This window comes from Colobus angolensis, unplaced genomic scaffold, assembly GCF_000951035.1.
Source record: "Colobus angolensis palliatus isolate OR3802 unplaced genomic scaffold, Cang.pa_1.0 Scaffold123, whole genome shotgun sequence".
NCBI classification, from domain to species: Eukaryota; Metazoa; Chordata; class Mammalia; order Primates; family Cercopithecidae; genus Colobus; species Colobus angolensis.
This window is the reverse complement of record NW_012113475.1, coordinates 10,042,385-10,058,900: the sequence shown is the minus strand read 5'-3', so window position 1 is coordinate 10,058,900 and position 16,516 is coordinate 10,042,385.

Here is a 16,516-nt window from a genome sequence, read left to right as displayed (position 1 = left end):
CCTGCCTGAACAGCGCCGGCTCCGACTTGCTGCCCGCGAGCGCCCCGCCCTCCCCACCGAGCATGCTCAGTGCCTTTTCCATCCCTCCCTCTGTGGCGAGCAAGGCTAAGCGTGCGGGTGGGCGTGTGTTTGCAGACCGGCTGCAGCCGCGGCAGAGGATCTTCATGGCGGCCGTCTGAGGGGCGGAGGGTGGGCCCGGAGAAAGCAGGGAATGGGGCTATTGAGCCCGATCTGCTAGCAGAGGACTCACCGCTGCCTTGCTTTCCCACCCTGACCCACCAACCCCCCACCCGGAACCCGGGCCCGCCTTCTTTATGGGACGACCCGGTCGCACAGGCCAGAATTAACCGGAGAAGAGGCTGAGCCGCCGCAGAGCCGGGAGGGGTGGTGGGAAGCCAAAGCTGACGGCTCGACACGAAGCTGGAGAGGACGTGTAGGCGACTAGGCCTGCGCCTCTTGGGGACGCCTGAGGACGCCCGCTGGGCAACTGGCCGAGGAGCGGCCTCCGGGAGGGTGCTCTATAGCAGGCGGGTCATTGGGACAGTTAAGGCTGCTCTAGCAGTGGCCAGCTTAGAAACAGAGGTCCCGGCAGCGAGGAGAGCGCCCGCCCCAGGATTTCCTTGAAGAGTGTGTCGTTCTCCCTCCCGGAGGAGCGCGGCCTTCCGTTCCTCGGAGGGCGCTGGAAAGGCCCTTTAACCGCGGTGCCGTCGGGCTCCATCCTGCTCTGTGAAAGCGGGAGGAACTACGTTCCCCAGGCTTGAAAATAGGCGTCCTGCTGGGTTGGCGGCGGCACAGCCAAGCTAACCCGGCGGAGGTCCTGTGATCCCGGGGCTGCCGCCCGCTCCCACCACCACCTCGGCCGCGGAGAGAACCTGAGCAGGGCGCTCCCACTGAGGGCGTCCTCCCGACCTGGCCTGCGCGTGAGGCCGGGGCTGGCTTCGGTCCTCTGCCCTGGGGGAGGAGGCTGGAAGAAACCCTAATCTTGCCCTGGCCCCTCCTGGGCGGGGTGCGGAATCTGGTCGCTCTCCGAGGCGCAGCGACCGACCGCAGTCCTTCAGGGGAGAGGGTGCAGTCAGCAGTACAACCTGTAGGAGAAAGAGAGCTGAATCGAGGTGTCTTTCCGCTGTCAACTTTCACTCGGTCAATGCAATGTTGAGACAGGGCTTTTTTTTGTTTGTTTTTTAATTAGTCACCTATTGTCACAGTCATCAGTTTCTGCTGGGTGACTGGTATTTCGAGCACACAAATCTGAAGGGGCCCTGTAATTTGTTAAGCAAAGAGCAGGTTTTATGTGATTTTTCTACAGTAAGAAACGATCATTAAAAAGGTTTAGTAAAACAGGAAAATACAATTTAACTGCTAAAGTCAACTATATGGGACTTTTCTGATGCATGAGACTATCAGGCATCTCACTCTCTTAGGATGCTCTTCTTGTTTGCCTCTCAAAATAATCACACTACATTAGTTCCCTAGGGATGCTGTAACATACCACAAATTGGGTGGCTTAGAACAACAAATTATTATCTCACAATTCTGGAGGCCAGAAGTTTGAAATCAAGGTGTAGGCAGGGCTGTGCTCCCTCTGAGGGCACTAGGGAAGCATCTCGTTCAGGCCTCTCTCGTAACTTCTGGTAGTTTCTTGGTATGTGGCAGCAAAATTCCAATCTGAACATGGCTGTTTTCCCAGTGTTCTTGTGTGTTCAATTTTCCCTTTTTAATAAGAACAGCAGTCATAACGTATTAGGGGCGAACCATCCTCCAGTATAACCTCATGAACATTAATGATATCTGCAGTGATCCTATTTCCAAATCAGGTCACTTCTAAGGTACTAGGGGTTAGGACTTCTGCATACGAATCTGGCCAGCCTGGCCAACATGACGAAACCCCATCCCTAACTAAAAATACAAAAAATTAGCCGGGGTCAGGCACAATGGCTCAAACGTCTGTAATCCTAACACTTTGGGAGGCCAAGGCGGGCGGATCACTTAAGGTGAGGAGTTGGAGACCAGCCTGGCCAACATGGCGAAACCCCATTTCTACTACAAAATAAATAAATAAATAAATTAGCTGGGCGTGGTGGCACGTGCCTGTAATCCCAGCTACTTGGGAGGCTGAGGCAGGAGAATCGCTTGAACTCGGGAGGCGGAGGTAACAGTGAGCTGAGATCGAACCACTGCACTCCAGCCTGGGCCACAGAGCAAGACCCTGTGTCAATTAAAAAAAAAAAAAGAATCGGGGAGGGGTACACAATTCAACGCATAATACACCAACGCAGACCCCACCCTCAGGGCCCCTCACTGCCCCCACATCTGCTATGTCACACATTCATTTTGTTACTCCTCCAGAAGACCAGCCTGGGCCTTTGCATTGCTGCTCATCATTTTTTGTTCATCTCTCCTTAACCTTCATTAACCTCTTCCAGATTCTCAAGTTAACTTGCTTTATTTTTCCTACTTCCTTATCTAATTACATATTACAATAATTTCATAGAGTATCTTCTATCATTTATTTGTATGCAAGCACTGAAATTAGCAAAAGCAGCTGAAGTGGCTTTCTCACCTCCCATCTGACACTAGTTTAAGTGCCTTTTTTGTTCTACTTCAATCTACAAGCCATCTCCTTAGCCTTCCTGCCAATTAAAACCAAAGGGTTGTTCAGGCTTAGTGCGTGTACTGAGTCCTAATGCACTGGTGTTGTAACCATAGTGAGAACCAATACTGATTGTTACATGCAGAAGTCAATTACTTCCAGACTGGTATATTGCCTACTCCTTGCACACACAATGCCACCTCCCTTCCCCTCTCCTTTCTTGTTCTGTTATAAAAATATAACGTTTCTTTCTCATATCTTTACTTTCTTCCTTTATGTGTTTATTCAAAAGTTACCTGCATGAGATCTTCCCTGGTTATCTAAAATTTCAACACTCCTTCCCATTTCATATCCCCACTTCTATACTTTATTTTTTTCCTTAGCACTTATCAGTAAGATAATACATATTTTGCTTTTGGACTGTCTTCCACATTAAATGTAAGTTCCCCTAGGGAAATAATTTTTGTCTGCTTTATTTACCATGCCTAAACAGTGCTAGCACATAGCAAGTGCTTAATAAAAATTTGCCACATATGGTGGCTCACACCTATAATTCCAGCACTTAGGGAGGCTGAGGAAGGAGGATCAGAGGATCACTTGAGGTCAGGATCACTTGAGGTCAGGATCTTGAGAGCAGCCAGTGCAAGATAGCAACACCTTATATCTACATCTCTTAACATCAGGGATGTCAAGAGACTCTTCCAAAATCAATCTACTAATACCCATATTGCAGGTTAGGCAATGGTCAGGATTTTATCAGGCCTGCTACAAAACAAAGGAAGTTCTGGCCCAGTGCAAAGGTTTTCAACTTCAATCTAGGAAATGTCATATTTATAAAGTATCAGATTTATTTGAATGACATTTCTGTTGAAAATTGGTTTATGATTAGCTAAATAGCTGTTATGGGGGAGTATCAAGGAAAATGTCTTTTAGAAAAGATCGGAAGCAGTACATTTTGGCAAGACTTATAACTTACCTCATTGATGCATGTAAGCTTAAAGAGGTTAGAAGGTGATTTAAATTCTTTAGAGGAAATCTATTGGGAGGGACAACACAACAGGAAGTAGAAAGAGAGGAGAGAATGTTCTTTAAAAGTATAATAGGGAACTGATTGCCTCCTCTTCACCAAGATGTTCTGAATATCATTTAAGGGAATTTCACTGGATTAGTTAATTGAACTTTGCAGTGATAGAAAATGATTTGGCAGTGAACAACCTTCTGCCTAAACTGTTTATTTTTCAAAGACTTCGTTGGTGAGATTCAGTTAGTCCGGGTTGAACGACTGAAATGTCTTAACCTCAATGTAACCTCTTTCTCCCCCACTCTCCATTTATTTAATGTTTTAGCCATTTTCTAAATGTTGTAAAATCTAAATTGTTTTCGTAGGCTGTCACCTCAAACTAATGTCTACATATTTCAAGCAACTACAGACTAGATTACATACAGTTTTTAGATGGGACATACCACTTTAAAATCAGTCATGTAGTTATTGAACATTTCTTCTGAGCTCAGCACTGTGCTAGATACTATAAGAAATAGCTATAAGGGCCAGGCATGGTGGCTCACGCCTGTAATCTCAGCACTTTGGGAGGCCGAGGTGGGCAGATCATGAGGTCAGGAGATCGAGACCATCCTGGATAACACAGTGAAACCCCATCTCTGCTAAGAATACGAAAAATAAGCCAGGCGCGATGGCGGGCGCCTGTAGTCCCAGCTACTCAGGAGGCTGAGGCAGGAGAATGGCGTGAACCCGGGAGGCAGAGCTTGCAGTGAGCCGAGATCGCAGCTAACCCGGTGAAACCCCGTCTCTACTAAAAAAATACAAAAAAAAAAAAACAAAAAAACCCCAAAAACTAGCCAGGCGTAGTGGCAGGCGCCTGTAGTCCCAGCTACTCGGGAGGCTGAGGCAGGAGAATGGCGTGAACCCGGGAGGCGGAGCTTGCAGTGAGCCGAGAACCTGCCACTGCACTCCAGCCTGGGTGACAGAACAAGACTCCCTCTCAAAAAAAAAAAAAAAAATCGCTATAAGTACATATCATGCAAAACAAGAGAGTAAGACCAATCTCTCTTAAAAGTCTGTTCCTACTAGTATAAGGAGAACATACCTGTAGAAAGGATATAATTTTCTAGAAAGGATGGGAAGAAAATAATTCACTTCAAGACAGGGAAACAGCATGAGGTAAGACACCTATATGCCATATTCATAAGACCATTAAAAAGAGTACATATTGGCCGGATGCGGTTGCTCACACCTGTAATCCCAGCACTTTGGGAGGCCAAGGCAGGCGGATCACTTGAAGTCAGGAGTTCAAGACCAGCCTGGCCAACATAGTGAAACCTCATCTCTACTAAAAATACAAAAATTAGCTGGGCCTGGTGGCACGTGCCTGTGGTCCCCAGCTACTTGGGAGGCTGAAGCAGGAGAATCACCTTAACCCAGGAGGTGGCAGTTGCAGTGAGCCAAGATTGCACCACTGCACTCCAGCCTGAGTGAGGGAGTGAGACTCTGTCTAAAAAAAAAAAAAAAAATCATAGCCAAAAGAAAAACAAAAAGCCAAAACAAAATGAAAAACAGTTTGCAAACTTACAGATTGTGAGGGGCTGAAAAAGCCAGCCATAAGAATTTAAACTTGATAAGTTAGGAAATAAGAAACCATTGAAAGTTTCTTGAGAAATGGAATAGCATGGCAAAAACAGAATTGAAAGAGGAGAAGTAGTGCATCAAAGAAAGTAATATTTATTGTTATTTAATAATATTACAATTTTAGTAATTATTGTAATTTTTTTCTTTTTTTCTTTTTTTCTTTTTTTTTTTGAGACAGAATTTCACTCCGTTGCCCTGTCTGGAGTACAATGGTGTGATCTTGGCTCACTGCAACCTCCACCTCCTGGGTTCAACCAATTCTTCTGCCTCAGCCTCCTGAGTAGCTGGGACTACAGGCACCCTCCACCACACCCAGCTAATTTTTGTATTTTTAGTAGAGATGGGGGTTTCACCATATTGGCCAGGCTGGTCTCGGACTCCTGACCTCATGATCTGCCTGCCTCAGCCTCTCAAAATGTCAGGATTACAGGTGTGAGCCACCGCACCCGGCTGTAATTATTGTAATTTAAGTAATATTGAGAGATGCGTCATTCTGTCTGGGAATTAGGTACACAGGGTGAATGTTTGGTCCTGAAAGAGTGTAGTGACAGAGACAGACAAGTAAATAGTTAAAATACAGTGCTACAACTACCACACTGGGGTAGTGTGGAAGAATATGGGTATAACATTTAACTCTATCATAGAAAGCCTCCTGGAGAAGATGCTCTCTGAGCAGAGACCTGAGGAATGAATAGAGTCAACTAGGCAGAGGGCTAAATGTACGCAGACCTGGAGGCAAGAGTTTGAATCTTTAAGAAACCTGCAAGCAGTGCTTTCTGGCTAGCATGAAGCATGCAAAGATGTAGGGAAAGAGAGAAGGTCATGGGACAAGAATGAAGAAGTTAGAGGGATCAAATCTTGTAGGGCCTTGACATCTGACCTAAGATATTGGACAGTATCCTAAGGGAATCAGGAGCCATTAGAGGGTCTTAAGTTTAAAAGCAACATTGTTAAATTTATATTTTAGTAGTTGCAAAGTAGAAAATGGCTAAGATATACCTAATGTAAATGACGAGTTAATGGGTGCAGCACACCAACATGGCACATGTATATATATGTAACAAACCTGCACGTTGTGCACATATACCCTAGAACTTAAAGTATAATTAAAAAAAAGAAAATGGCTAATAACGGAGTGTAGACCAGAGACTGAGAGACTATTAAGAGACTCTTGTAATATTCCAGATGTGAACTGAAGTAAATTAAAAGCAGTGGGGTTGGAGAGTAATGGACAGTCTTGAGAAATATTAAGGAAGTAGTATTGGCTTGATGATTGATTAGAGGTTGTGTGGAATTATTTATGTGTCAGAAATTCTCATATATTACTATTAAATAATATAACACTGCTATGTATGAAGTATTATTATGTCAGCTTTACAAATAATGAAAAATGCTCAGAGATTAAATAATTTAACTTAGGATCTATAACTAATAAGTAAAAAAAGCAGAAGTAATTTCTAAGCCTCTCTGGCTCAGATCCTCACAGCAAAAATAATATGCAGATAAATGTGTTGAGGGAAAATGCCCTATATATTGTGTGACCTCCACACATTAAAAAATAATACAATGTTGGCCGGGCGCGGTGGCTCAAGCCTGTAATCCCAGCACTTTGGGAGGCCGAGACGGGCGGATCACGAGGTCAGGAGATCGAGACCATCTTGGCTAACACGGTGAAACCCCGTCTCTACTGAAAAATACAAAAAACTAGCCGGGCGAGGTGGCGGGCGCTTGTAGTCCCAGCTACTCGGGAGGCTGAGGCAGGAGAATGGTGTAAACCCAGGAGGCGGAGCTTGCAGTGAGCTGAGATCTGGCCACTGTACTCCAGCCTGGACAGCAGAGCGAGACTCTGTCTCAAAAAAAAAAAAAATAATAATAATAATACAATGTTATAAAATATCTTTATTTCAATAAAGATGTTCATGCCTTTAAAATATGATTTATTAATATTTGTTCCTACTCTTAAATTTACAGATATAAGAAGAATCTCTGTATTACTATCATATCATTTTATGAATGGATGTTTAACAAAGATACTTTTGATTAAGACATAGGCTCAGTTATTCTTGAAACAATATTTAGCCTATTTTATAATAATTTCAACTGGCTTTGCCGTTCTGCCCACCTCAGTTCTTAACTCGTTCTTAGGAGTGATATCCACTCAGAGAAGAATGAGCTCTCATTTTAAAGAAGCCTTACTGAGTTTTCTCACATCATTGTATCTTCCACATTTCATAATAAAGTTGTGCCAAAGTAAAATAAGAGGTGGCTTGAGAACACCAAGAAACCTGATGGCTGACAACATTACCATAGCGGGAAAGAGAGTCCAGGAAATGAGAATGTCGAGTCTCATTCCACTGCTAACTACTTCTGATAGTTAATTTTGTCTCTCTGAGCAGTTAAGTTTGTCTCTGGCTCTCGTAATTCCTGTTGGTAAAAATTGTGAATTATAGTATCTGCATGTCAAGGGGAGAAGCCATGAATTGTCTTTCAAATGTAAGAAATATATTTCTCATGGAGTTTGGTTCTAGTAGAGGGATTTAGTTCTACCACCCCAAATCATCTCCACTCTCCACCCTCCACCCTACCTACCTACATGTACACATGTTCACAGACTCACTGAAGACATCCTCCACGTCTTAAAGCATTCCATTCTTTCTACCTTGGTCTAGCCTAAGTGAAAACTGGGAAGTAACTGAAATTTGTCCTTGATGCTCTTGGAATTATTTGTATCAGAAACTCCCATATAAGGCTAACCACATAAGTTAGTTTTGTTACAGATAAGGACATAGAGAATCAAAATATTTTAATTCATTTGTCTAATGTCACATGACCAATACAATGTAGAATTGGAATTTGAACATGGTCTGTTTGATTTCAAAGTCCATAGTCTTTCCATTTCATCACACTGCCTTGGGTAAATTTGTTCCTCACCCCTAAGCTTACCTCCACTGTGACATTCCATGAGAAAGAGAAGTCTGTCTTACCTACTTCTCCACACTGGCATGGTTACCTGTCTGGTTCAGTTTCTATCCAGAAGTGCTTTCCTTTCCAGAGCAATAGGAAGCTAGTCAAGTAATCTATGCCAATAGGCTTATAACCATGCCTTCCAAAGTCTTGTGAAATAGGTATATGTGTTTTAAGAGTGGTCTTTTAAGCAAAAATAAAGTACAATTGACCCTTGAACAACACAAGGTTGAATGTTATGGGTCCACATATACCTGGATTTTCTTCTACTTCTGCCACACCTAAGAGAGTAAAACCAACCCCTCGTGTTCCTCCCCCTCCTCAGTCTACTCAGTGCAAAGACAATGAGGATGAAGACTTTTATGATCATCCACTTCCACTTAATAAATAGTAAATATATTTTCTCTTCCTTATTATTTTCTTAACCCTTCCTCTCACTTTATGGTAAGAATGCAGTATATAATATAAAACACTCAAAACTATGAGATAATTGACTGCTTATCTTATCAGTAATGTCAACAAGTAAGCTATTAGTAGCTAAGTTTTAAGGCAGTCAAATTAAAGTTATATAGAGACTTTTGATGCAGATTTGGGGGACAGTGCTCCTAACTCCTAAATTGTTCAAGGGTCAGCTGTAATTCAAAACGGTGTTTCTGATGAGATTATCTTGCTTCCTTCATATACTTCTTTTTTTTTTTTTTTCAGACAGAGTCTTGCTCTGTCGCCCAGGCTGGAGTGCAGTGGCCGGATCTCAGCTCACTGCAAGCTCCGCCTCCCGGGTTTACGCCATTCTCCTGCCTCAGCCTCCGGAGTAGCTGGGAATACAGGCGCCCGCCACTTCGCCCGGCTAGTTTTTTGTATTTTTAGTAGAGACGGGGTTTCACCGTATTAGCCAGGATGATCTCAATCTCCTGACCTCGTGATCCGCCCGTCTCGGCCTCCCAAAGTGCTGGGATTACAGGCGTGAGCCACCGTGCCCGGCTCCTTCATATACTTCTATGTAGCTCCAGTTGCCAGTAATTACCCATCCTCCCATCTCTTAGGGTTTTTCTAGATCCTCTTGAAGTCTCTGCCATCTCCTTTTCAAGGATCCTCTTTTATCTCCTTGAAAGTTCACCTGAAGACTCACTTCCTTTAGGAGACGTTTTCTAATTGAATCTCAGCCAGTCCTGATTAAGCAATTCTTAGTATTTACAAAAGTTCTGTAATAAAAGCTGGCTTATTCAGCCTTCTGAATGGGAAAACCTCATTAACCAGCATGTCTACTTACCTACAGTTCACTAATAATTGATTCTCATATGATGATCCTGAGGGGCTGCAAGATTCTAAAATACTAAAGGCTGAATAAAGTTTGCTTAATGTAGTTGTGTTAGTTTCTTATGGCTGCTATAACAATTACCCCAGATTTAGTGGCTTCAAACCACATAAATTTATTATCTTACAGTTCTGGAGGTCAGAAATCCAAAATGGATCTCACTGAGCTAAAATCAAGGTGTGGGCAGGGCAGTGCTTCTTTCTGGAGGCTTTAGGGGATAATCTGTTTACTTGCCCTTTCAAGTTTCTGGAGGTTGCCTGCATTCCTTAGTTTGTGGCCCCTGCCAGCCAGCAATCGCATCACTCAACCTCTGCTGCTGTAATCACATCTTTCACCCTCCTGCCGCTTTCTTTTGCTTATGAAAACCCTTGTGGTTATATCCAGTCTGCCCAAATAATCCAGGATAATCCCATGCTTCTTAATTTAATCACATCTGCAAAACCCCTTTTGCCACATAAGGTGCCATATTCACAGGGTCTAGGGATTAGGACATGCATATGAACATCTTAGGGGAGTGGGACAGGGCATTATTTTGCTGACCTCAGTAGTTAATATCAAATTTATTTTGTTCCAATTTTTAAAAATTAGTAAGAACCTATATGTATAAATGATACATATGTGATATGTATATGTAAATTTACTTGATAAATGTATTAACTTTCTCTAATCATGCTGGAAAATAGACTTTTCTTACTTTTTATTTTATATGTGTGCTTTAATCATTTTATTGACATACATTTTTCTCTCTTCAGATGTACCATAAATTTCCTTTTTATGTCCTTTTTTCCCTCCTAAAACTTAGTCAAAGTTCCACAATGTAATTTTCAATAAACATCATTAACTTGACCCCCGCATTCTTGAAGTAACATCTCTCTAAGGCATTTGCACTTTTAGAACTTGGTTTTTATGGCAAAAAGAGAAACAATTTCTGCTTACGTGGGAACAAAACAATTACTGAAACATGCAAAATTCACATGGAAATGAATTGAAATAAATACTTTGTAATTATCAAGTCCGAAAACCAGGTATTAATTCTAAATTGCTAGTTCCATGTAATCATTCATTTATTCAACAACTACTTATTACCAGCCTACTGTGATTTAAGTCCTAAAGATACAATAGTGAACAAGAAAGACCTATTCCCTCATTGAGTACATCTGAGTGAGGAGGACAATCAATAAGCAAATAAACAAACTACACATGAAGATATGATATGATAAATACTGTGAGGAAAGCAGATAAGGAGCTGTGATTGACAAAAATGGCAGTGGAGAAGCACCTTTATGTAACATTTTGTGTTTGAAGGCCACTCTTGGAGCATGATAATTAATTTAAGACCCAAAGATGAGAAAGAGCCAATCATGAAAAAGCCAGATGAGAAACATTTTAGGCAGAGGGAGCTGCAAGTGCAAAGCGCAACAAGAAAACTGTGGCTATGTTTTAGGAATTTAAAGAATGTCAGAGTAATTGAAGCCTAGTAAACAGGGGAGAATGGCAACAAATGAAGTTGCAGACGCAGCGAAAAGTCAAATAATGTGAAAGTTGGCACTTTAGTGGGTGCCAGTAAATAAAAGTCCTCTGTGTTACTCCAGAATTTGGAACCAAGGTGGGAGATGAGACTCAAGAGTCACTAGATGAAGATCAAAATGACAGCCTTATTACTGAGTTTGCTGATTGGAGAATTGCAGCCAAATGGGCTTCCAAATACTCCTCCCACTGTCATCACCCTGAATCAATTTACCTCTCTATTATCCCAGGCAGAGCGGAACTGCAGGCTTTCCTTCTAGGGTAGGGTACTAAGTAACTGGCAGAGAATTAAGCCACTCTAAATGAAAGAACCCAGTAAGACACACACGCTCAATTTCTCTTCCCCTCTCACCAATGAGAGGATTATCTCTTCCTCTCAGGGAGAGAAAGGAGTACTAAGGGATGAGAGGAGATGAGGCAGTTAATGAGAGGGGCCAGGACTGTTTCCATGATCTTCTTCCTGTTGATAGAAAGTTCTTGCCTGTCTGTGAAATGTGTGGAGTGAGGATAAGTATTATCCTTACAGTCCTATCAGATGGGTCTTATAGGCCATGATTTGGAATCAGAATTTCATTCTAAATACTAAAAGAAAGCATTGAACGTGTTTTACCCATGAAACTACATGGACTGACCAACCATTTGGAAAGATCACTCTGGCAGCTATGGAGATAAGTGGAAATAAGGTGAGCTTCCAGAAGGCTGTTGCAGAGATTAGAGTGAGACATGCTGAGGCTGTACCAGGGCAGTTGTGGTGGAGAAGGAGAAAAACAAGAGGTTTGGTTGTCTATAAGTAGAAAAGCTGGGGCTTGCTGATGAATTGGATTTAGAAGAGAATGTAAAGGAGGAGTTCAGGTTAAATATTAAATTCCTGGTTTAAGTGATTGGATGAATGATGATGTCATGTACTGAAATAAGGAAAACTGGGAGAGAAATAAGATGGCAACAGAATCGTACTCTGGATTTGTCAACGTGAAAATTGTTGGTGAGTTAACAAGAATGATTTCTGTGAATACTGTGAAGGGAAGCTAGATTTAGAGTTTAAAGAACTAGTAAATGATTCTGTGTATACACACACTTTTTAAAAGAAGTTCTGCTGTGGAGGTGAGCAGAGAAATGGCATAGGAGGGGAAATACGATATTTTAAAATATTTTTGTTGTGTTACACCGAAGGAAATAATCTGTTGGTGACACAGGAGAGACAGAATAACTAGAGGTACAAAACTTTTGGAGAGGCAAGAGTGGGTGAAGGTCCTGAAGGAAGGACACCCAACATGAACCTTTGTAACAGAAATGAAGACCATCATACACAGGAGGGTTGGTAGATTTGATGGCAAGAAGATAGAAAGTCCCCACTGAATAACTTCGATTATATTTATGAAGCAAGAGAAGGGGTCATTAATGGAAGGTAAGACAAGGGGCATGGGAGATAGAAGATTTGAGGAGAGAAGAGAGCATGAAGCTGTTGTGTCCAAAATTGTGATTGCAAACCTAAGGCAGAAATAAAATAGTATTTGCTGGGCTGTATTGAATGGCCGTTTAAGGTTTGGAATAATTGATGAAGAGTTTAATATGTCAGCCTGGTTGTGTTATTTTCCTCAACAATATTTCATTGTTTATTTGAGGTCCTGATGTGGCCAAGGAGTCGTTGCAGTGCAAGTAATAGCACATGTGAACTGAAAGGATAAAATATTTAAAATTTGTATTTCAGAGGTGTTTCAGTTTATAAGTTTTAGGGTGTGACCATGGGAACAGGTGGTTAAGGAGGAGTAGGGAAAGAACGAAGAAGTCTAGAAACTGAGAGAAAGGTTACTAGCTGAGTCATCACATGGGTGTGATGTATTGGGCTTTTAGTAGGTGGGGTGTGAGGGAAAAAGCAAGTGTCACTTGAGAGGACTACTGGGTAAAATTTTATCCTCAAATGGAAAGTTACTTAAAAGTCAAAAATTTGAAGGGAAAGTTCCCAGAGGATTGAGTATGTAAGAGAGGGTTTTGTTGTGTATTGCTGTCCAATAGACCATGTGAAAACTCAATGTTTTAAAATAACAATTTTATTATCCCTCAAGATACTTTTGGTTGACTGGGCCCAGCTGGGTGATTCTTCTGATTCACATGATGTTAGATGGAGCTGAAATCACTGGAGGCTTTGACAGGGCTGAAACAGCCAAAATGGCTCATTCACATAACTGGTACCTGCTTTAGTGGAGGTGGTGGGATAGCTGGGCTCAGGCAGGATGGCTAGTTCTCTCTCTCTCTCTCATCTCAAGGTCTCTCTTTCTTCACACAAACCTTCCAGCAGTACAGCTGGACTTTTTACATGGCAGCTCAGGGCTTGCAAAAGTGCAAAGGTGGAAGCTGCTAGGCCTCCTTGAGACTTAGACCCAGAATTGGCACAGCATCACTTCTGCCTTTTTCTCTTGATTAAATTGAAGAATGAGGCCAATCCAGATTCAAGAGAAGGGACTCACACTGATGTCCATACCAGGAGATGTGATCCAATGGGAAACATCTATGGACATTAGCTACAACAGGAAGTTTATTGATCCTAGATCCAGAATTTTTTGAGGGTAGATTGGAAAGGCTGAGGTAGAAGTGGGGGTTCAGTTTAGAAGATTACAAAGCAGTATGGGAATGAAAGAGCAAATTGTAGTAGATGACAGAAGGACTTGTACCTCCCAACATAACAGAAGTAAACAGAAATTTGAGGCATGACAGGACTAGTTCTACTGAAGCAGTATTTTCCAAATTTCTTTATGATCATGCACCCCTTACTAAAATTTTTGAACACTCCTCAAATATTATAATTGCATAATTATTAATTATATATATTTAATAATATTTTGGCCAGGCTTGGTGGCTCATGCCTGTAATCTCAGCACTTTGGGAGGCCAAGGTGGGTGGATCACTTGAGGCCAGGAGTTCAAGGCCAGCCTGGCCAACATGGTGAAACCCCGCCTGTACTAAAAACACAAAAGTTAGCCAGGGCATGGTGGTACATGCCTGTAATCCCAGCTACTCGGGAGGCTGAGGCTCGGGAATCACTTGAACCCGGGAGGCAGAGGTTGTAGTGAGCTGTGATAGCACCACTGCACTCCAGCCTGGGCGACAGAGCAAGACTCTATCTCAAAGAAACAAGCAAACAAATATTCTGCTATAATATATACTTTGTAAAACAACCAAAAACAAAAATTAAGAATGGTGAGGTAAAGATTAAATAATATTTTTCAGATTATTTCATATTGTTTATCAATAGTTTAATAACTTTTTTGCTTTTTCTGGTGAGAACAATTTGACTAAATATGTGTCATCAATTTAAAAAAATCTTGATTTTATACCTTGTGATATTGTAGCTCAGAAGTCTGGTTCTAAGTTCAGTGTATTCCCATGTTGGTTTTAATAGCTATTTTAGCTGAAAGAACTATCTCACAAAAATAAGTACAGCCAGATGGAAGAAGTGCACCATTAGTTGTGCTTGCTAAATCATGATATTCATTTTTTTCAATCCCATCCCCAATTATGCAAAGAGTTTTATTGAAATTCAGCCAGCAAATATGTATCATCCCCAATATCATCACTTTTCTCACAAACTAATCAGAAGTTATTGCATTTTTGTATCTTTGAGAAATGGGTTCAAAACATATTGAAACTACTCATTTGGAAGGTCTTTTACAAACAGTTTTTAAAACTCTATTATTTCCAAGTTTTTTAATGTGCAGATATTAAGAGTTTCTACATTTAAATTGCTTTCAGCAATAAAATTAGATAATGTTGGAATATTTTCAAGTTTCTATTTTAAAAATTCTCTCTCAATAGCGCAAATGTCTTTTAAACAGCAGCCATTTTCTCCTTCATTATTAAAAATGTCACCTTTACCTTGAAAGAACTGATAATATTGTTTTTAAAAAATCTGACAGTCACTTGTATTCATAGAAAAGGTCAGCATACTAGGAACACTTATTAAAATGTTTAAAACATAAGTGTTGCTACTCAGCTTTTTGTTGGACAGTCATTTCTGCAAGATAACTGGTGAACTGGTTACTATGTGGTAAAAAAATATGTTCATGATCAGCCCTTGTCTTATTACAAAGTATCACAATGACTCTATTATTATTTCAAAGATTTTACTTTATAAAAAATAACCACATCGACAATGTTCTATGTAGCACATAAACTGTGGTACAGTATAAACATAAACTGTGGTACAGTGTAATACATAGAAGAGGAATGAATTTATGAGGGTCTTGTTGCCAAGCCCTACTGGGGCTACCCACTGTACTATATTTGACTTCTGGAATATGTGAGAACAACAGTGTTAGTCATTACATTATGTATTAGAAAAACGTAAATCCTTCCATATTTTCTAGATACAAAATAAAGTACAAAGTCCATACTTTATATGAAATTTATACAAAATAAAGTATAAAGTTTATATTTATAAAGTATATATTTTCTTCTTGCTTCCCATTGTTTTGTTTTGCACACCCCATGTTAGAAACTACATTCTTTGAGGATGAGGAGAGTGGATATTTTGCTCTAGCAACATGGTCTGTAAAACAGCTCAGTAAAACAGTGACTTGGGTGACTAATGGTTCCAGGTTCTCAAGACACCTGGCATGATAGAGAATTCATGCCAAACAGTCTCACTGCAGTACAATTATTAAGTACCAACTATATACAGACAATTGTTTAAACAATGACTTTTTTTTTTTTTGAAATGGAGTCTCACTCTGTCACTCTGTCACCAGGCTGGAGTGCAGTGGCTGATCTCGGCTCACTGCAACCTCCACTTCCAGGTTCAAACGATTCTCCTGCCTCAGCCTCCTGAGTAGCTGGTACTACAGGCACGTACCACTACGCCCAGCTAATTTTTGTATTTTTAGTAGAGATGGGGTTTCACCATGTTGGCCAAGATGGTCTCGATCTCTTGGCTTCGAGATTCACCTGCCTTGGCCTCCCAAAGTGCTGGGATTACAGGGGTGAGCCACCATGCCCAGCCAATGACTTTTACATTGAAGGAAAGGAACTGGACAGGAGAGAGAAGAATGAAGAAATTGATACTACTGGTTTATCTATCTCACACACAATTTTTAACCACCAAATCAAGGAGAATTAAAACTCTTACTATTTGACAAGGCCTCTGGATGATAAAGAGATCTCCTCTAACTCCTAGTCTTTGGGCGTATATTACATGCATTTATTTATTTTTTCACTCATTCACTTAATGTTTGTTCCAGAACTTTTGGCATACATTTTGTTTTTTGTATTTGTTTTGTTTTTTATAGTACAGAATGACATTCAAAGCATACATTTTAGAAGTGAGACAAATGTGTTTCAAGGATTCACCAAATTTTACACTAGTAGTGAACAATAAGCTAAGCTCCCAGGTTTTCTACCTAAAAATGCTTCTCTTAAGAAGTTCTCCAGTTGCTGAGATGGAATTTAATCAGGCATAAAATGCTCAAAATAAAACAAAGACATC